Here is a 22,193-nt window from a genome sequence, read left to right as displayed (position 1 = left end):
TTGCATTGCAGACAACACAAGTCAAGAAGTCATATGTACTTGATGTGAAGTACTTGAGCTGAATTTTCTTAGTAAAATATTCAGATCTGAGAACTGTTTCACTGCTGAAAACTGTCATGTACTGTCAGTGACAAGCATTGGATACTACTGATGCAATACAGGTCATTTTTAGAGCTCTATCACCCATGAGAGCTGTCATATACATGCTGGATGTATGGAGGCTTGAAACATTCAATGAGCATAATTGAAAACTGAAGTCTGGAGCTAAAGTAAATGCAGACATATTGTCTTGGTCAAGTACAAATGGTTCATGAGGTTTTATGCTTTGGTCAGTGAAAACAGGTTGTCTATGTATACCCAGATGCTCATGTATTGATCTTGTCATTACGAAGTAAATGTATGACATGATTGGGAGACAATTTGGGGCTGATTGGAAATTGATATGCTAAACTTTGGTTGATTGTAACCTGCAATTGAATTTGTTGACACTTGTATGTGCTGGTTATGCATTGTTCTGTGACTCTATGCTCATGTCATGACTACCAAGTGTACTAGCAGCTATCTAGGAGTTTTTTGGGACATGTGTGACATGATTACCACTTAGTTTTGGACTTGAAAGTGCTGCTGATTATTTACAGTTTACAGTTTTCAGACTACATATATGTACCCTGGTAGTGAGGTTGCAGAAGTTCAAACAGAAGTGAATACATAGTACTTGCATTGACTGGTTCACTCACAGGTTAAGCCACTTGGTGTGAGCTGTTTTGGACTATTAGTGGGCTGAAATACCCTGGTTTTTTACTGCAATTAATTGCAGAAAACTGTCATAAATAGTTCCGGGCTGAAGTTGAATTGTTAAGAAGATCTTGGTTTGCAGGTAGTCAAGTAAGGTCTACAACATGGCAAATGCTGATAGAACTGATAATGTAACCCAGATTGTGGGAGAAAAGCTGGATAGCAACAATTATGCAATATGGAAGTTCCGCATGGAGAACTTTCTGATAGGCAAAGGATACTGGGACTTAGTGACAGGTGTTGAGTCTGAACCTGAAGTTCCAGATAGGAATCCTATAGCTGATCAAAGACGAGCGCATCGAGCTTGGATGGAAAGAGTTCACAGAGTTTTACATTGGCTGTCATTGTGTATCTCGGATGCTATGGTGATGCAGATCATGAACTGTAAATCCCGAGCAGATGCATGGAATATATTGGTCAAATACTATGGCACAACAACAAGTGCAAGGAAGATACAACTGAAGCAGAAATTCAATAACATGGAGAGGAAGAATAGATCCATACAATATTATGTCACAGAGGTTAAGACCATAGCAGATCAGCTGGCATGTGTTGGCTCACAGGTAGAAGATGAGGATATGGTTGCAGTGACCTTAAATGGCTTGGGGCTGGAGTACAAGTCTTTTGACACTTCAGTATCTGTGCGGGCTAAGATGCCTGATTTTAATGAGCTGGTTGCATTATTGATTCATGAAGAGGTGAAGCTTGGCTTAGCTACAGAGTCAAGCAGCTCAAAGAATAAGGATGTAGTTTTTTATTCGAATCAGCGTGGTTGTGGTAGCCGTGGTAGAGGCTATGGATCTAGCAGATGAGGCCAGTAGAATGCATCCTATAGTAATAGCAATCAGCAGTCATCAAATGCAAGAGGTAGTGGCAACTTTCAAGGCAGGGGGAGATCTAACTCCCGTGGGGCAGAGGCTCATGGCAGCAGCAGCGTCAGTCAGACAATCCAAATAAAGATAAGGATTGTCACTACTGCAGAAAGTATGGGCATATTGCAAAGGATTGCTGGAAGAAGCAAGGAAATCAGAAGGGCAAGCAGCATGGACATTATGCTACGTCCAGTCAGGTAGATGACTCTAGTGATAGACTGTTTGCCATGCAATATGTCAAAGATAAGGCTACTGAAAAATCATCTGATGATGCAGTGTGGTACATTGACTCGGGGGCATCGAATCACATGACCCCTCATGGTGATTGGTTCACGGATATGGTGGCTGAAAAGCATGGCTATGTATGCACAGGTGATGACACGTAGCATAGCATTGAGCATAAAGGCAAAGTGCCTCTGGTTGTACATGATGGCAGGAAGAAGAATCTTCATGATGTTTTGCATGTCCCTTCGATTACGAAGAACCTATTGTCTGTGGGCCAGATGACAAAGCAGAACTTGCAGGTTCACTTCAATAAGCATGGCTGCTTTATTGAAGAGTTTGGCAATGGATGCAAGTTGATCGCGAAAGGCCAGAGAAAAGGAAGAATGTTTACTCTTGATGCTACACTGCCAGAGCTGAACTCTGCTATGTTTGCCCAGGGTTCTGGCACTATCAGGGACTTAGAGATTTGGCACAAGAGTGTGGGGCATGTCAATTTGCAGAGGTTGCAGACCATGCAGAAGAAGCATCTTGTAATAGGGTTACCTAGATTCCAATATTCAGATATTGGTCATGTATGCGAGGCTTGCCAGTTTGGTAAGCAGTCACGATTGCCGTTTGTCAGGTATGTAAGACAGAGTACACGACCACTGCAGTTAGTGCACTCTAATGTTTGGGGACCAGCTCATAATGCATCTATGGGGGGTTCCAGATACTATGTATCTTTCATTGATGACTACAGTCGATATACCTGGCTTTACATATTGAAAACAAAAGATGAGGTCTTTACTGTTTTTCAACAATTTAAAGCACAGGTTGAGAAGGAATTTGAGTGTTACATCTCTTGCTTGAGATCTGATAGCGGTGGGGAGTATGTCTCCAATGAGTTTACTGATTTTTGGGCTGAAAATGGCATTCGTAGGTAGCTAACTTGCAGCTACACTCCGCAGCAAAACGGAGTAGCTGAAAGGAAGAACAGGGTTCTGATGGAAGCTGCTAGGGCCACGATGAATGAGAAGCATATGCCGCTTTACTATTGGGCAGAGGCTGTTGTGACGGCCGCATACATTCTAAACAGGACTCCCACTGCAGGCATTCATGATATGACACCGTTTGAGAAGTTGTATGGCTATAAGCCAGATGTAAGTCACATGAAAGTCTTTGGTTGTCTTGCTTATATGCATATTCCAGATGAGAAAAGGAAGAAGTTGGATCCCAAAGCACATAAGTGTGTTTTCATTGGATATTCGCAGGAGAAGAAGGCATACAAATGCTATGATCCCTCTACCAGGGAGACTTTGGTAAGCAGGGATGTTATCTTTGATGAGATGGGTTCTTGATATGTATCACCAGTTGCAGTGCCATCTGATATGCCTTCCACTCATGTCTCTACAGTTGATTTGCAGCAGAGCACTGCTATGACAGGACCTATCAGTCAGACAGTATCCCCATGGACAGGGAGATTGAGGAGCTCACCGTCCACTGACACGGGTATGTCAGTGAGGGGGAGACATGATGTCTTGGATAGCAAAGGAAAAGAGAAAGTTATTGAAGATGCATCTGGTGTGATGACACCTGGCAGAATGACTTCGGGCTATGAGTCTAGTGTGATAATTTAGACAGCAAACTTGGTATTCCGACTATCTATACTCCTGGCACAAGGTAGAACATGTATATTCCGCCTCATGAGAGAGGTGAATCGAGTAGTGCACCACAGCTTAGACGATTGTAGAGGGTCAGATGCCCTGTTGACAGGTTGACGTACTCTGGTTATTCTGCAAAGCATTATGCATACATGACAAAAGTGATGGAGATCAAAGAACCAAGTGCTTATGCTGAAGCAGCAAAGGATGAAAATTGGTGCATGGCTATGGACGAAGAGATGAAAGCCTTGGCTGAAAATCAGACTTGGGATTTGGTACCACTGCCTGAAGGGAAAAAGCATTATGTATATGGGCTGAAAAAGCATTATGCAGGTTGAAAAAGGCACTGTATGGGCTGAAGCAGGCTCCGAGAGCCTGGTATGCTAGGATCAACAGTTACTTGCAGAGTCTTGGATGTGTTTCGGCAGGGCTGATCACAGCCTGTTTACAAAGAAGATTGACAGTGGCTTGGTAGTGCTGGTCATATATGTTGATGACCTGATAATCACTAGAGATGATGACATGGAAATTCAGCATGCTATGAAGATGCTGAAATCTGAATTTGACATGAAAGATCTGGGAGATCTGAAGTATTTCTTGGGTATTGAGGTTGTACCAGCTGAAAATGGCTTATGGCTGATGCAGAAGCACTATGCCATGGAAATGCTTAAGAAGTATGGCATGGCTGAATGCAAACCACTGGATACACCTCTGGACCAGAATGTAAAGCTAGACATGAACACTGGGGCTGAAGTAGAAGATGTGACTATGTACAGGCAGATGGTCAGCAATCTGATTTACTTGACCATCACTAGGCCTGACTTGAGCTATGCAGTAGGGCTGATAAGCCAGTTTATGCAGAAGCCGAGAAAGCTGCACTTGGATGCAGTTAGACGCATTATGAGATATGTTAAGTCCACTGTAGAGTATGGGTTGTTCTATGTCAGAGATAAGCCCTTGATATTGACTGGATACATGGATGCAGATTGGGCAGGTTGCTCATATGATCGTAGATCTACGAGTGGATATGCATTTGGATTTGGTAGCGGCATGCTTAGCTGGAGCAGCAAGAAGCAACCTATGGTTGCTTTATCAAGTACTGAGGCAGAGTACAGGGGTGCTGCATTGGCAGCATGTGAGATTGCTTGGCTGCTCAAGCTTATGGCTGATTTGGACATACAGGTAGATGCTCCAGTGAAGTTACTATGTGACAATCTGAGTAGTGTACAGGCTATGAGTCCGGTCTATCACGCCAGGACAAAGCACATTGAGGTACACTACCCTTTCATCAGAGAGATGGTTCTTGCAGGAAGATTTGATCTTATGCATGTGAAGACTGATGAACAGGTAGCAGATATCTTTACCAAGTCCTTGGGTAAAGATAAGTGCTGTGGTTTTAGACAGCTGCTTGGAGTGCATATGCTGTCTTGAGCTTGAGGGAGAGTGTTATAATATCAAGCTCATTTTGTGTGTGTTGACCGACATGAGCTGGACACAACCAGTCTAGCCATAGTAGTTAGATACATTAAATAAGTAGGTGCCTTTGGTGTGAATGGTCTTATGACCTTAGGTTGTACTTTCACTATGTAGTGTGGTATGAATAATGGAGTGGGAGAAAGGAAGCAAGTTGCTTCACTCTGTCTGACATCTATCTGCTTCTTTGAATTTGAACATTCCTTAGGGTCAGTGTTGAGAGACTTGGATACTCTTGGAGAGCTTGCATATAACCCAAATCATTGGTGAATACTTAAAAATCCTTTGTACATATATCAAGGCATCCTTGATGTAAAGATCAATAAGTTTGTGACCTTAGTCTTGAAAATAAACTCAAAAATTTGTACACATTGCACTCGATTTCACAATCTTGAAAGATTGTATTCTTTTCTCTGTGGGAGAGTGTTAAGGCTACTCTTCTAAGCCAATCACTTCCTTACAAGGCAAGTAATTATGAACCTTGGTCCATTAAAATGATTGACAATATGAAGATTCACCTAGGTCAATAACTTTTCTACAAGTGGATGATGGAGAAATTATTTTGTACCTCTAGTTTGTAGGACTCAGGAATAAATCTTTAGGATGGGAAATGAAAAAATGTGGGGTCATTACTTAGCAAATTGACTTGACTACACTATTCAAACATGGTGAAAAGATAGCTACACATTATGAATCTTGGTGGTAGGGGAAATCTCTAATCGGTAGGCCAAGTGACTACCTCTCTTAAGGATCCGATAGGGGCCATAGAAATGGTGGGCTAACTTGTTAATGCTGCCCTCTTTGAGAGTGGAGTAATAGGACTTAGGCTCTTTCAAGAGGACGAGTTTCCCTTCTTGGAATTCCAAATGCCTTCTTTTCTCATCAACATAGAGTTTCATATGAATTTATTCTTTTTGAAGATTTACTTTGCATTGCTGAAGTAGGGCTTGCATGTGATCCAACTTGGCTTTGCTCCGTGGGTTGATCTTATCATTGAATAAGATTGTAGGGAGGGAAACCTTATACCTATATCATGCCTCAAAAGGGGAAACCCCAATTCTAGAGTGGGTGGAGTTATTATAGGCAAACTCAGTCAAGTGGAGCCACATATCCCAATTGTGTTATACATCATGGCAAAAGTGCCACAAGTACATCTCAAGCCATTTATTTATGCTTTTAGTTTGGTCATCTGTCTAGGGGTGGTATGTAGTGGATGGAGCAAGCTTCGTGACCATAGATGTAAACATTTCTACCAAAAGTTGCTCATAAACTTGGCATTCTGATCATGCCCTATGACTTGTGGTAAGCCTTGAAGACATATTCCATAAATTGAGTGGCCAAGTGAGAGATAGTGTATTCTTTCTTAGTAGGGATAAAGTGGGAAACTTTGATGAGGCAATCAGCTACCACGTATATACTGTTCCACCCTTTCTTGGTAACAAGGAGACTTGTGATGAAGTCCATTGTGATATGTGTTTGTTTCCCTTCATGAATACGAAGGGGCTAGAAGAGGCCAGTGGGCCTAAGTGTGTTGTCCTTGTTCTATTGGCATGGAATACATTTGGTCAAAAAATCATTGACATCCCTCCATAAGCCTTTCTAGTGAAAGCTCTTGGAAATCCTATCAAATGTTTTGAAAATATCCAAGTGACCAGCAGTGGAGCAAGAGTGTATCTCTTCCATGATATTTTGTGTGAAATGAGAAATGTGTGTGATGACAATATTGCCATGGGACCAAATAAGGCCATGCTTAAGTTGATATTGAGAGTTATCAGCCATTACCCCACGCTATAATTTTTGGAAAATGTGGATAAAGTCCTCATCCAAAAAATAATCTTCTTGAAGATCTTCAATCCAATTCTTATGCAATTGTGAAATGGAGAATACTCTGTATGCCCACATCCAAGAGAGTGAATCAGCCACTATATTATCTTTTTTGTGAGTGTTAGAAAGGTCGAAATCACAGTTTTGCAATGTCACCACCCATCTCCTTTTCTTAGGAGTCAAAGTAGACTCACTCAGGAAGTACTGGAGGACTCGGTGGTTCCTTTTTACTTGAAAGTGGCTGCCATATAAATAGGGGTGCCATTTCTTAATAGTTGTGAGAGCTCACACTGAGCTACTAAGACCCACAGGCCACTTATTTCTTCAAGCATTTAAAGTTGAATGCTATGGCTACCTCTCACATAGCCATATGCGGTCTCAACCCTATGAGTGTAGTGAGCTTACCTTGATGCCCGATTGAGTAACCCTCCTCCCTCAAGCAATCTGGTAGCTTCATGATCCGAGATGCAAGCTCAAGCAAGCTCAATCCTCTACCTCTAAGCTCCAACCTCCATAGCTGCATGCACGAGACAAGAGAAGAGAAGAAGAGAGGAAAATATGGAGAGCTTCTCCAACATAGTCCCTCACCCTTGTACACCTACACACTCACTCCCTCACACCCTCACACTCTCTCTTTCAAACACAAGAATAAGCACAATCAAAGAGAAGTGAAGAAGAGAGCCACTTTAGCCACACACCAAGTGGTGCATAGATCGGACGCTATACGCTCACGTAGTGAATGCCAGAAGGTCCCCAAGAACAATCGAACTCTACTTTTTGCACAAAATTCAATGTAAAAAGCATGAATGACATGAACAAGAGACCAATTGGGTACAATCTTCCCCCATGCCTTGTGTGAGCGCTCCACAAAGAATGTATTTTATGTATTAATCATCTTCAAGCTCAAATAATAGCCCAAATTACAAAATAGCAAGCTTTTAGCTTTTGAGTTTGCTTTAACACAAAATAGGAATAAAGCTAACGGACGGTTCCCAAAGAGTCTGGCATGCCCAATACAATGTCCAAGTACAAATAACATAATTGTGCGCCCATGTGCATACAAAATAATAATAAATATCCAACGCCTCAATAAATAGGCGCGACAAAATATGGACGCCATGCCTAAGGTATGCACCCATCAAAATATAAATGATAAATCGAATACTCGCTATTCTCCAATGCTTTCCTCCACCACTACTGCTATCTCTACACATCAACTGAAGCATTCACAATCGTTAGTAAAATAATACAATTAAACCGACAAAAGTGAATACCTAGCAGTCTTCAGCTACATAAATAAATCAGCTGGTTAGAAATCAATCCTAACCTTAATTTATTACGAGTGCACACTCTAAACTCATAAACGTTTATTAATTTAATATGCATTTTGCAGAATCACCCGCTATGGAATCACCCATGTACACACTAAATTAATGAAACGCCCGAAAAGGATAGGCGTCCTCATCAACTTCTCGCACAAAGAATCCACTTTGTGTATGAGCCTTGGTCATCAAAGTTTACGGAATCCACCGTAAAACCTCAAGGAAACCACCTGCATGGAATCCACCGTGAAATATGCCTCCTGGCATCATACCCCGGGGGTGGGATAGCAATTGACCTCAATTGCTATTAGCTCAATGTGGAGCTAACAGAGTGGGGAAAGCATTTAAGTCTCTAGCGTGCATCCATTGTGCTTCTTCTATAGGATGGTTCTTAAATTTAACTAGATATCTAGAATATCTTCGGCCAGTTCTAGTGGTCATAAAGTCAGTGTCTATGATAGCTTCAGGTTCAAGTATTTCAGTCTCTTCCTCTAACAAAGGTGGGTTTTCATAAACAGGGTGTACAGGTAATTGGCCTCTAAAGGGTCTTAATAAACTAATGTGAAATGTGTTGTGAATTTTCCAGTGAGGTGGTAATTCTAACTTGAATGCATTGTCATTAATTTTATGAATGATCTTAAATGGTCCATAGAATCTAGGGGCTAATTTCACAATTGGGTGTCTATCTACACTTTGTAATCTACGTTTTTCTATTCTCAACCAAACATAGTCATCAACTTTGAAATTCATTGCTTGTCTTTTCTTATTAGCTTGTTTGGTATATGATTGCTGGGCTTTGGCAATCATGTCTTTAACTTCATCAAAAATAGTATTATGCATACTAGCAATATCATCAGCACTCTGAATTCTATTTGACAAAGATGCAACAGGTGTAGATAATTTATAACCATAAATCACTTCAAACGGTGCTTTCTTTGTAGATGTGTGTGGTGTATTGTTATATGCAAACTATAATAAATGTAAATGTGTGTCCCACGTCTAAGGTTTAGAAATAGTATAAGCACGTAAAAGATCTAGAATAGTGCTATTAGTGGCTTCTGTTTATCCATTAGTTTTAGGATGAAATGCAGATCAGAAATCAATTTTTGTGCCTAGGTTAGCAAACAGAGTAATCCAAAAGTTGTTACAAAATCTAGAATCACGATCAGAAATAATAACTTTTGGTAATCCATGGTTAGTAAAAACAGTTTTAAAAAACAACTGTGCTGCCTGTGATGCTGTTAAAGTTTTCTTACATAGAATGAAATATGCTTGTTTACTAAACCTGTCTACTACTGTCTAGATCATATCATGGTTAGATTTAGTATTAGGTAAACCAGTAATAAAATCCATAGAAATTTGTTCCCATGGTCTTGTCGGAATAGACAAAGGCATAAGTAATCCATACTGTTTACCATGATGTCTCTTAACTCTTTGACAAATCAAACATTCAGAAACAAAGTTAGATACATCAGTGTCCATATGCGGCCAATAAAAATCGTCAGTTAATGTACATAAAGTAGATATGATACCTCTATGACCTTGATATGGGGGACAATGAATTTCATTCAAAATAAAAGATCTGAATGGAATTGTAACACATAATCTCTTTTCATAAAACATAAATCCATCATTATAAGATAGTGAATCAATAGGAATAAAATTATTTTGAACTAATTTATTCTAATCAGCATGAAAAGTAATATCCTGATGATAAGTATCTTTCATAGCAATCAAAGAATCAAAAGATATAACAGAAATATTATGAATGACAGGTCTTCTACTTAATGCATCAACCACTACATTTTCTTTACCAGGTTGGTATTGAATGATAGGATGAAAACTCTGAATAAAGGATGCCCATTTGATATGTCGGTCAGATATTTGAGGTTGCCTAAGTAAATGTCTAATACTTTGCTGATCGGTCTTAATCATAAATTCTGAATCCATTAAGTAGTGTTTCCACTGTCTTAAGGCTTGTACAACAGCTAATAATTCTTTGTCATATGTGGAATATTTCAGTTCATAGGGTTTCAGCTTACAACTAGAATAGGCTATAGGATGATTGTCCTGCATAAGTACGGCTCCTATTCCAGATCCACTAGCATCAGTCACTACTAGAAAGACTTATTGATGCTATCTTGCAGAGTCATGAAGCTTGGAACAGATTCTTGGTGTTCTAGGTCATGTTTATGTGACCGTGATGCATGCCTTGGATTATCGACGAAGGATTGATATGATGAACATCCTAGACCGCATTTACAATCCATTGCCTCTGTACATGGAACGAAGATGGATGGGTGATTCAGGAATTTATTACATAGCTACCCACCAATTTGTGTACCTTCGAACCAACCTAAAGAGAATCAAGTGCTTGGAGGACCTAAAGATCGTGAAGTTGTTCATCTTTGTTGAGGCTCACGTAAACCCAACTTTACATGTCAAAGGTTGGAAGGTCAAGCTGAACACGTATATGTATAAGGAAGTGACCCGCATAATCCCCACCGACAGGATCAAGGTGTTGGGACGCTACGAGAAGAATGGGTACCAAAGGAAAGGATACCCTAATCTTCCAATGACTTATCGATTCCTGAAGATCCATGACCCAAATCCATACTATTACCTAGTTTTCGTAGCTGAATGTAACACAACCTTATTCTTCCTGAATTAATGTATCAGCTTGCTCTACCATCCCAAGAAATATTGTACTCCGAAAGAGTTATGCCCATATGAATGAAATAAGACTTCTTCTTATCAATGATTGTCTTGACTATGAGTATTGATAAAAAGTTGAGTGATTGGGTCTCTTGGCTAAAAGCTGAGTTGGGTATGAAATGTAATGTAAGAAACGTTTAGCAATTTGTTAACGTTAAGAATCTCAATGCCCATGCACAATCTCACATACAAATTCATAGTCCGACCCCTACACCAAGTACGACCGTGATTTTGGAGAATAAGTTTTTTCTCAAGAAGATCAAGCCGCCAGAATTTGATGGCAAAGGAAGGACTATCCAAGCTAATGCTGAGATTTGGATCGAGTCCATGGAAGATTACTTTGAAGCGGCCGGTACTGCACCTGCTAACCAAGCAATGCTCGCCAAGCTGAAGCTCATTGACGAAGCCACACTTTGGTGGAAGCAATGGTGTAGAGACCAAGGGATCTCGGAAGGGTCCGTTACCTGGGAAAAGCTGAAAAAAGCTGTGCAAGGAAGATACTTACCATCTGCATATCACATGCAGAAGATGAATGAGTTCTATGAGCTGAAACAGCTTGACCTTTGACGCATACTACTCAAATTTCTTCTCTCTTTTGAAGTATGCAACACAAATGGATATGACACAACAGGTGTCGAAGTTTTTTGCGAGATTAAACCCACTTGTAAACACCCACCTCGAATCAATGTGCCCAACAGATCTTTAGGATGCACTCATTCAAGCTACACCCATAATTCAAGAGGTGCAGTCCAGCCCAAGAAATAATAAGACTTGGTCTTAAAATGATCAGAACAAAGGAGTATATAGGTCCCAGGCGAAGAGAGTTCAAGGTCAAAACCGGGGACAAAGGAAGAAAGCGAGGACCAACAATGTCAATAACTTTGTTCCTACCCAAGGTAATGGCTGCAACCTCCGTTGCTTTCATTGCAACGAGCCTTGTCATTTCAAAAGGCAATGTCCCAAGCTTGGCAGAGGACAATGTCAAGGACCATTCCAAGAAACTGCCCTGGCCAAGGAGCCGCCATCCAAGGTAGAGGAAGAACCGCCTGTGTTGCCAATAGGAAAATGTGTGAAGAGGAAGACTCGACCATGGAAGCAGACTTTGAGAGGGCAATAGTCCATGCTTCCCTTCACAAGGAAGGCCCGAATCACTAGTTTTCGGTGATTCAGACACCATCGGATTATCAAGGTAAAGGCTTCAAAACCTTGATTGATTGTGGCAGTACACATTCCTTTATTTCACCAGTTTGTGCAAAAAGATTAGGAATAGCCACAAAAGATACACCTACCTTGCTTGTGAAATTGGCAAATGGTTGTGAGGTCACTTGTACTAGGCAAATTGTTAAGGTGGAATTCTTTCTAGGAGGGAAGTCGACTTTGGTCAAATTCAGGGTCATGAACCTAGGTATCCATGAGTGCTTGCTCGGAATGGATTGGCTTAAACCTAATGACGCCCACATTCATTGTGGAAAGGGTCAAGTTTCCTTTCAAAACTCTAAAGGAGAATTGGTCACAACTCAAGGTGAGGCTGGAAAGCCAAAAATTCAATTGGCTAAAGCATCTCGAATAATAAAGGGAGTTAGAAAGGGACTACGTGTCTATTTGATTAAGCTCAATAAGCTAAATCAAAATCAGGAGTCTAGTGAAGAACCTTCATGGCTAAAGGAGTACGCGGACGTATTTTCTAAAGAGCTGACAAAACTTCCGCCTCAAAGGGAAGTTGATCATGAGATCAAGCTAGTGCCGGGAGCTGCGCCAATTGCAAAGAGGCCTTATAGAATGTCCATCTTGGAAGAAATTGAGTTGAAGGAGCAACTCAAGCAACTGTTAGATCAGGGCTACATCCATCCTAGCGGTTCACCATGGGGAGCTCCAGTGATGTTCCAGAAGAAGAAAGATGGAACGCTTCGGCTATGTATTGATTACAGAGGGTTGAATCAATCAACCATTAAAAATAAGTACCCTATTCCTAGAATAGATGAATTTCTTCATGCGAAGATATTCTCCAAGATTGATCTCAGGTCTGGATACTATCAGATAAGGATCAAGGAAGAAGATATTCCAAAGACAGCACTCAACACAAGATATGGACACTTTGAGTTCCTAGTCATGTCGTTCAGGCTGACAAATGCACTTGCCACCTTCAACAGGTTAATGTAGGATATCTTTAGACAATATCTTGATGACTTTCTACTCGTCTTCTTCGATGATAGCCTAGACTACTCCAAACAAGAAGAAGATCATGAACCCCAACTTTGGATTGCCCTTGAGACAATGAGGGCACACAAGCTTTATGCCAAGATGAAGAAGTGTGTATTCTTCAAAAGTCAGATTGAATATTTGGGATTCATCGTGTCAGTGGAAGGAATCTCAATGGATCCGGCCAAAGTCAGAGATGTTTTGAAATGGCCAATACCAACAACTGTCAAGGAAATACGCAATTTTCTTGGATTGACAGGATGGTACAGGGTCTTTATCAAAAACTATGCTTTCATTGTAGCACCTCTGATGAATCTACTGAAGAAGCAAACATCAATTGTATGGTCACCTGCTAAACAATCTAGCTTTGATAAACTAAAGCAAAGTTTGGTATCAGCACCTATCCTAAAACTTGCAAACCTTAGTAAGGAGTTCGAAGTAGTAACTGATGCTAGCACGCTTGCCTTAGGATGTGTGCTTATGGAAGAAGGTCATCCTATAGCATACTCTTTAAGAAAATTGAAGAGCCATGAGAAGAATTATGCTACCCATGATCTAGAGCTGTTAGCTGTCATCCATACTCTAAAGCTTTGGAGACACTACCTGCTGGGTAACAAGTTTACCCTAGTGATGGATCATAAAAGTCTCAAGTGGATCTTTATCCAGAACGAGCTCAACATTGAGGCAATGTCGATGGATTGAAGTGCTAGAGGAGTATGATTTTTAAATTAAGTACCAGTCTGGAAAGGAGAATATAGTTGCCAATGCACTCAGTCGCAAGGCATTCCTAAATTCTCTAATCTTGCAAGCCCCATCAATATCTAGATCTCTAGCCGCAAAGGTATCCATGCCAAACAATCCAATACTTGAGCTAGCTAGAGAAGAAGCATGCCATGACCCAAACTATCAGAAGATGCTAAGGGAGATCCCTATCAAGGATCAAGATCCGAAGCTACAGGCTAAGTATCAAGAATTCTCTATCAATAATGAACTTATCTACTATAGAACAAGATTATGTATACTGGCAAGCCAATCACTCAAGCACAAGATACTCTGGGAAGATCATGATTCCCCTTTCTAAGGCTATGCCAAGACCCTCAATGCAGTTAGAAAGAGCTACTATTGGGAGAGGCTTAAAGGTGACGTTCTCAAATATGTCACTATGTGTTTGTCTTGTTAACGCATACGAAATGGGAATTCATCAGTATGGACTTTGTTGTTGGCCTACCCCAAGTTCAGGGAGAATACAATTCCATTATGGTTGTGGTGGATACACTCACTAAGGTTGCACACCTTATTCATGTTAAGACAAACTATAAAGCCTCAGTCATTGCAAGGTTGTTCATCAAGGATATATTCAAACTACATGGGTTGCCCAGAAGAATCATTAGTGATCGTGATTCTCTCTTCACATCACACTTCTAGAGAGCTATCTTCGAAGTCATTGGGACTCAACTCTGTTTTAGTATAGCTTACCATCCCCAAACCGATGGTAAAACAGAGCGAGTCAACCAAGTCATTGAGGATATGCTAAGGGCACACTGCTGCCATAAACCAAAAAGGTGGATTCAATACTTGCCACTGGTTGAGTTTGCCTACAATGCTTCTTACCACAACAAAGCATTCAGATGACCCCTTTTCAAGCATGGTATGGGCATGACTGTCGAAGTCCTTTAAAATTCTTGGATCCAACCTTGAGGGTTGAAGCTTCAAGGCAAGTTCTTAAAGATATGGACGACAAAATGAAGTCAATAAGGCAGGACATCCAAGCCACCAAGGATAGGCAGAAGGCATACGCGGATTTGAAACGTCAAGATAGAACCTTCGCTAAAGGAGATATGGTCTTCATTCACGTATACCCAAAGAAGAGTTCCCTATCCTTAGGTGAATTCAAGAAGCTAAGTCCAAGGTAGTGTGAACCCTACAAGATCCTCAAGTGCCTAGGACCCAATTCTTATAGGCTACAACTCCCTGAGAACCTAAATGTTCATAATGTATTTCATATCAGCCTACTGAAGAAGTATGTACCTAATCCTAGCCATGTACTTGATGATCAACAAGTTGTAATGCCTAGCCAAGGAGTCCTTGAGCTACGGCCTGTCAGGATCTTAGATGTTAGGAAGAGACAATTGAGATCCAGAACCTTGAGGGAATGCCTCGTCTAGTGGAAAGATTATCCCGAGGAGGATGCCACTTGGATGGATGAAAGCACTCTCAACCAACAATACCCCTAGTTCTTCTCGAGATGAGGACATCTCGATTCTTCCAAGGGGAGAGAATGTAATATTTTAGCCCAAAAATATTATAGGACTTGATTAGGCATGCCCGCGTATAAGCTGTGCAAAGTCATTCTCCGCATCGGCTAATGATAGTGGCTAATCGGTTAACCCACACACACGATAATAAAATCCCCATCCGCATTATGAAATTGAGACCGGGGTTGATGACCATAAAATCCGTGGGAGAACACCCTTTTTGAAGGGGCAATTGGATAAATTTTAGGCAATTTCTTTTTCTAATTATCCCTTCCTCTAGCCGATGCATGGCTGGAGCAGAGGGAGTAGGAGAAGAGCAAGTGAGGTGTGTGGGGAGCTTGTAGAGGTGGAGTGCATGGGGAGAAGGGAGAAGCATGAGGGCTCCACGTGTGTGGAGTCTCTCCCCCCCCCTTGCACTATATAACCTTCCCCTTGGGCATTGGGGGGAGGACGATAAGAGAAAGAGGACGTAAAGGACATGGTGCTGCCCACCACCTATCCACCTGCCCCGTCGTGCTACTTGGGACTGCTCCCTGCCTCTAAAAATCGTCGCCCTGCCACGCCCAGTCCGCCGCACCACTGCCATACCAGCGCCACCATATCGCCATCAATCTCCCCCTGTCGTTGTTAATTTCCCCCCCTCAATCATTACTTTTCTCCCATGTGGTTCTGGGAGACAGAAGCTCTTTAGAAGCTTCCTAGAAGCTTCTAAAGGATAAGGCCCATAAGCCTTGTTTCTACGTGCCTTCCCCGGTTTTAAAATCGGGTTCCTAAAGCTCCAATTCCTACACAAGGGAGAAGGTATCGACCTATAAGCAGTCTCGGAGAGCGAGAGTAAAGGCTAGAAGGAATACGTGGAGTCCATAATCACGTCTACGATGGCTCCCAAGAAGATGCAAGGTACACTCGCGGGAGGTTCTTCCCCGAACATACACGTGGACATCCCCACGGATCTACAAGCCCAGGTTTTATGATTTTAATCCCACATATAAGAAATGCTTTGAGCACACTTAATTCCATAGGGAAAATGCATTTTATGCTTATCGTTAATTCATGTGCTAGTGATAAAAGTACATATGAGAAATTATATCTTGGAATGATGGACAAGGGTTGGTGCATGTCATGAAATTGGATCGTTTGCATTTCCAAAAGTTGTGAACATAAACTACTTGTCCATCTTAGGAGCTTAGCTACATGTTGCTTTTTCGTGCACTTCAAAAGTAACAAGCCTAAGCGCACATTGCTTTTAGTTAATGAAATTGTTAAGTGCATCCTTGATTGGCCGTGAAAGAACCAACGTATCTTGCATTTAGTCAATAACTTTCTTGTTATGACTCACATGGAAAGAATTGTTAACGTCCGTTGCACGGCATGAAAATGAAACAATGGACATTGCATGTTGCATGCGAGGACACTTGCGGAATGGATTAAGGATTGCATGGTACATAATCATCTTGCATGAACCTCATTAACAAAGTTATATCTCGAAAAGGGTTGCATGTTACATATTCATCATGCAAAAAATTCATTCCATCAAGAGTTTCATTTAGGAAAGGTTGCATGGCTTATCAAAAGCATGAAATTCAAATGCTTAGACAAAAGAGTTGTAGGCATAGTTCCTTGATGTAAATCCTCATAGGTTTTATGTAAGTTATTCTCCAAATTATCATGCGTAACGACTTTAGCAAGAAAAGATAGCGTTAATGTAAACCTTTTGGCACGTAGAAGTAAGGAATCGCATGTTTACATGTATTGTGACGTATTGTAACTATTGACACCTTAGAACAAGTTAGCATCTCTAGGAAAGGATTGTTCCTTGTCGCAAGACAAGTAGTCCAATTTAGCTAAATCACCTAACCCTCAAGGGATTTGTATAGGCATAACTAGTCGATACGATAAATACCTCAAGTACTAGCTAGGGCTTGGCATGTTAGAAATGCAGCCAAGTATCATACTTGGACGCCAAGTTGAAACCCTCAAACCCAAAGGTCCTACCCACATTCATGGAATGTTTGGGTCAATTGGACGCCCATACAAAAAACAATGTAGGGTTTCTACCCTAAGGATCGATTGACCTAATGTAAAACTTGGATTGAGTTTGGAAACCCTAGGACTGAACGTTGTCGGCCTAGTACAATTAGGGCTGGGTTGGGTAAGAAGACACCTGAATCCCTGCATCTCATCTAAACAAAATTCCTTGACCAAGAAACGACGTTCAATGGGTGAAATGATCCCATGAGTTAGGTTCGACACTTGTGCAACAAATTGCAACATCATATGGCCTTATGGTTTAATCAGAAGAGGTATTTTCCACTCCTTGGAACGAGGTTGGCAGGTTCTAGCACAAGTCTAACTTGCAAGAGGATGAGTAGACATCCTGCTACACCACCTTTCTTGGGCTGGTTTGCCAAGTTAAGGGAAGTTATGTATCGCTGGTAAGAAAAGGATCAATCAAGTTAGAGCGACATGGTCGCTAGGATTCAATGTCTCAACTTAAGAAACCTAAGGTGTTGGTTAAATTGGGTTGACAGGGTATGACCCTAACCCAAGGACAAAAGGGTAAACAAACAAACCCCTAGGGATCTTGCCAAGTTGCAATTGATCCCGGATCGAATGTTGGATGCATTCGGAGAAGAGGATTTACTCCTTAGCAGTTGGCCAAATAAACGACCACTAGATTGATTGTGCTTGTAATAGTTTAGGAGCACTGTTTGCATTGTTTGCTAAAAGAACTAAAAGATGAAAAGTTAATTAATGCTTCAGGTTGAAGGCCTAAAGGGAGAGGCAGCATCAGTTACCCCCTACTGTCTACCTTACCCTAACCAAGGGGTTGTTAGCCGCACCGGGAACATGGACCGAACCCGCCGCGAGAGGTTTCTCCGTTGGGCGCTACTTGGTGCAGGAGGATGCTTGGGTGCCAGGGGGGCTCTGGCCGTAAATCCCTTGCCTTCGAGGCCCTGCACAAGAGGCCAACGTGACTCGAGATTGGATCTCGAGGCCCGCATACTAGTCTATGGGTGGAATCTTGGATCAGTAATCCCTGTGGATTGCTGGATAGCCTTCGGGCGGATTACGGATTGCCTTTGGGCGGATTATGGATTAGCCTATGGACTGGATTATATGGATGTAGTCCAAAGATAATAAGATAACATGTTGAAAATGAACTTATTTGACACTGTTTTTCTATGTCAAATGCCAAGATTAGGTGAAGAAATCGATGTCTAATTGGCTAATTAAGGAAATTGTTTTATGCGTGTCCAACTAAATGTGGTAGGTAATTAGACAACTAAAGCTACCCTGAGGAAAGTGTCGTGGATGTGGCCATGGGTCCGTCCTACAGATGGGTGGTCCCGGTTGGCCGGGAACTTTTCTCAAACAAAATGGACAGCAGTGAACTTTTCTCAAAGGAAGATGAATAGCAGGGAACATTGACTTAGAATCAAGGATACTAAAACCCCGATTTATATTGTTTTAGGGGAACGGAATGGGACAATGCCTTATGGACAGAGGGGTTGAGATTTGTATCCCTCTCGTTTCCCATTCTCCTTGAACCAAGTGCAGCATGAATCCGCTTCAACCCTAACGTTTTTGCGTAAAGTAGTTGGCTTGGGGTGCAACGCTAGCTACCATTCTAGGAGTTTGACCACTAGGAAAACCCTGATTCAGGTCAATCCTAAGTGGGAATGACTGGAATACTTTCGCTACGTGGCAGACTCGAGAAGACCTAGATTGCAAACCCCATAACATTCCATGGGAGTGCCAGGCAGAGCTTTCTAGGGATGGGCCACGAAGACGTGTCCTGAAAGGGAACAGGTGGACATGTTACAGGAAGCCATCTCTTCTATTAGCATGATGGGCTTCAAACCACATATCAATTCAACCTTGATATATCTCATGACAGCAGTATGAGTTGTTCTATTCTCCCACAAAGCATATTGAAGTAGGCATGTCCACTATTTTCTCTTCCCTCCATATGACTTGGCCAATGCCTTAATGATAGGAAAATGTCAACTTTCACTTTTTCCATTGCCTTCTAAATTATTGGTTGAAGTAAGAGCCAACTTTATGCTGAAGTCAAAGAAGAACTCTTATGCTTCATCTGCATCTAGTTCACCTCTATTTGTTGTAATTCTGCCAACACACCCATATCAACTAATAATCTCTTCCAAGAGAAATGTAGTGAGTGCCCAAGTAGTCCTTGTCCTAAGTGCTTTCCCTTCCACTTGATTTGTGAAGCCTTCATGTGCAAGCATGAGGTAGTGCATTTTCCATGAACCCATAGGCATAGTAACCAAACCCACTACCTATTCAAAATGAAGAGAAAATCGATAAGGTTGTTGCAACCCATCCTGATGCCTCACTAACGAATACATCTGATAGGTAGCACAAGATTCTAGAAAGTGAGAAATGTCTCCATACATCCCTTGCCACCAATATCTTTCTTTAATTCTCTCAAAGATGGCCCATACACCTCTATGACCAGCCCATGAGCTTTCATGAAACTTGTGCATAACCTATACTTGTGTTGCATGATCTCCAAGAAATAGTGGAGCTTCCCTCTTCTTCTTAGCATGCTTCCATAAATATCCATCATTCAAGAAGAAACCATCTACCTTTCCATTTCCCCTCACATTCCTCTTTGAGAAACATCTTTGAGAAACTAAGATATTAGCATGTTCTCATCCATTTCCCCTCACATTCCTCTTTGAGAAACATCTTCGTAATTGAAATGTAATAAGTAGATTTTTTCTTCCTAATATACCTACTTTTCCCATGGCTGAAAACTTCTTCTTTGTCATAAATTCCCTAGAATAACTTTTGCAGATTGTGTACCTACTTTACTTGTTGAATTTGATGTTGTTTCATCATATATGACAATTATAACAATATTTAAGACACCTCTATACAATAATTGTACAATTGTAATATTTCCACTCGAAATATTAAATCGACCTTAAACCCCGCACAATAAGGCATCCCAAAGTAATCTCCCACATCGTAAAAAGTTGACAGTTAAATGCTTACCCTGCATGCGCGTTAATAAACCCCAACCGTGTTGTGCAAATAAGGCCAATGCTAAATCCCGCAAGCTGCACGAGAACACTCTTCATGGGGAAAAAAGGGTTAATGGATAACTTAAGTGAAAATTTTTTAATTAATTACCCATCCCCTTAGCCGATGCATGGCAGGGGGAGAGGGAGTGTGAGAGGGGTAGTGTTATGTGGAGAGCATGGGGGAGAGAGGAAGCATGCAAGCCACCCACATGGGAGGCTATTTCCCCCCCCCCCCCCCTTAGGCCTATAAGACCTCCCCCCTGGAGCTTGGCAATGAGGCATGAAGAGAGAGAAGAAAGCAATTGTGCTGCTCTAGGTTGTCGCCATCCTGCCATCCGCCATTGCCGCCCTGCTGCAGAAATGCCACGATGTTTGCCAGGCCATCTCCACTGCCACCATCGTCATCACACCCCTCCTCATTTTCATTGCCCTGCCCATCGTCCTCTCCTCCAATCATCCCCCCCCCTTCCCCAACATCGTTATGTTAAGAAATAGAAGCTTCTTAAGATACGGCTTCCATAAGCCTTGTGCACACGGCCTTTTCCCCGGTTTCTTAAAATCCACGTCCTGTCTAAAGGGCATTCCTACGCGAGGGGGAAGTAGGCAGGTTTCTTAGGATGAGTTACCAAAGCTTGGAGGGAGTTTGGAGATCGCATAAAGGTGAGAAAAAATCGCGGAGTCCAAGTCCACTACATCAACAATGGCTCCAAAGCCAAAGATGCAAGGCACACACCCGGGAGCCTTGAACCCAAGTTTACACGTGACCATCGCTGCGAGTCCTCATACCCAGGTTCTTAGAAGTTTAATCCCGCATAAATAGAATGCATCGGGCACGTTTAAATTTCATGAGGAAGTTATGAATACAAATTACTCATTCGTCTTACGAGTTTTAGTTGCATATTGCTCTTTGCTTGCATTTCCAAAGTGACAATCCCAATTGCATATTGCATAGTCTAAAAGGATAAAAAATGGTTTAAATGCATCCTTGTCTACCTCGCATGAAAGAACAAGCGCATAATGCATCTAGGCAATGATGTCCTAGATATGATTTGCAAGAAATAATCGTTAACATCCCCTAGAATATTGTCCAAAGAACTGCATTGCATGATAAGGAAACCACGAACTTACCTGTTGCATCCGAGGATGCTTGCATAAGTCAGGTTAAGTGCCACTGAAAGGATTAAGTCAATAATAGTATTATGACATTTGTCATGCATGAACTTCTTTATCGAAGTTGTTTTGGAAAAAGATGCATTTCATATTAAATCACGAATTCAATGCATAGGACAAAAGGGTTATAGATATAATTCTTGTTGAAACTCAACGTAGGTTTTTATATGAGTTAGTCGTAAATTGCCTATCATTATAGATTAGGCAAGAAAAAGAAATGGTCATTGCAAACCTTATAGTTGCATAGAAGTAAAAGTCTATGATTCGCATACTTGCATGGAATGTTGCATCTTGAATTTATTTATTTGCATCTCTTAGGAAACGTATTTTTCATCTCTTCTAAGCAAAGATCACTCTTGTTGCAAGACAATTAGATTGTTTTAGATAGATCACTTGTAAGGGTATAACCCTCAAGGGATTTGTAAATGCGTAACTAATTGGTACGACGAACACTTCAAAGTGCTAGGTAGGGTTTAGTACGTTAAAAATTCTGCCTAGTATCGCACTTGGGATGCCAAGTCAAGACTTCTAATCCCAAAGATCCTACCCACATTCACGGAATGTTAGGATTAGTTGGACACCTATGCAAGAACAATCTAGGGTTTCTACCCTAGGATAAATTGGCCCAATACTAGACTTCCGATTGAGT

This window comes from Lygodium microphyllum, chromosome 22 (genome assembly GCF_053477565.2).
Source record: "Lygodium microphyllum isolate KBCC chromosome 22, Lygodium_microphyllum_v1.1.10, whole genome shotgun sequence".
In the NCBI taxonomy this organism is placed as follows: Eukaryota; Viridiplantae; Streptophyta; class Polypodiopsida; order Schizaeales; family Lygodiaceae; genus Lygodium; species Lygodium microphyllum.
This window is presented reverse-complemented; position numbering follows the sequence as displayed.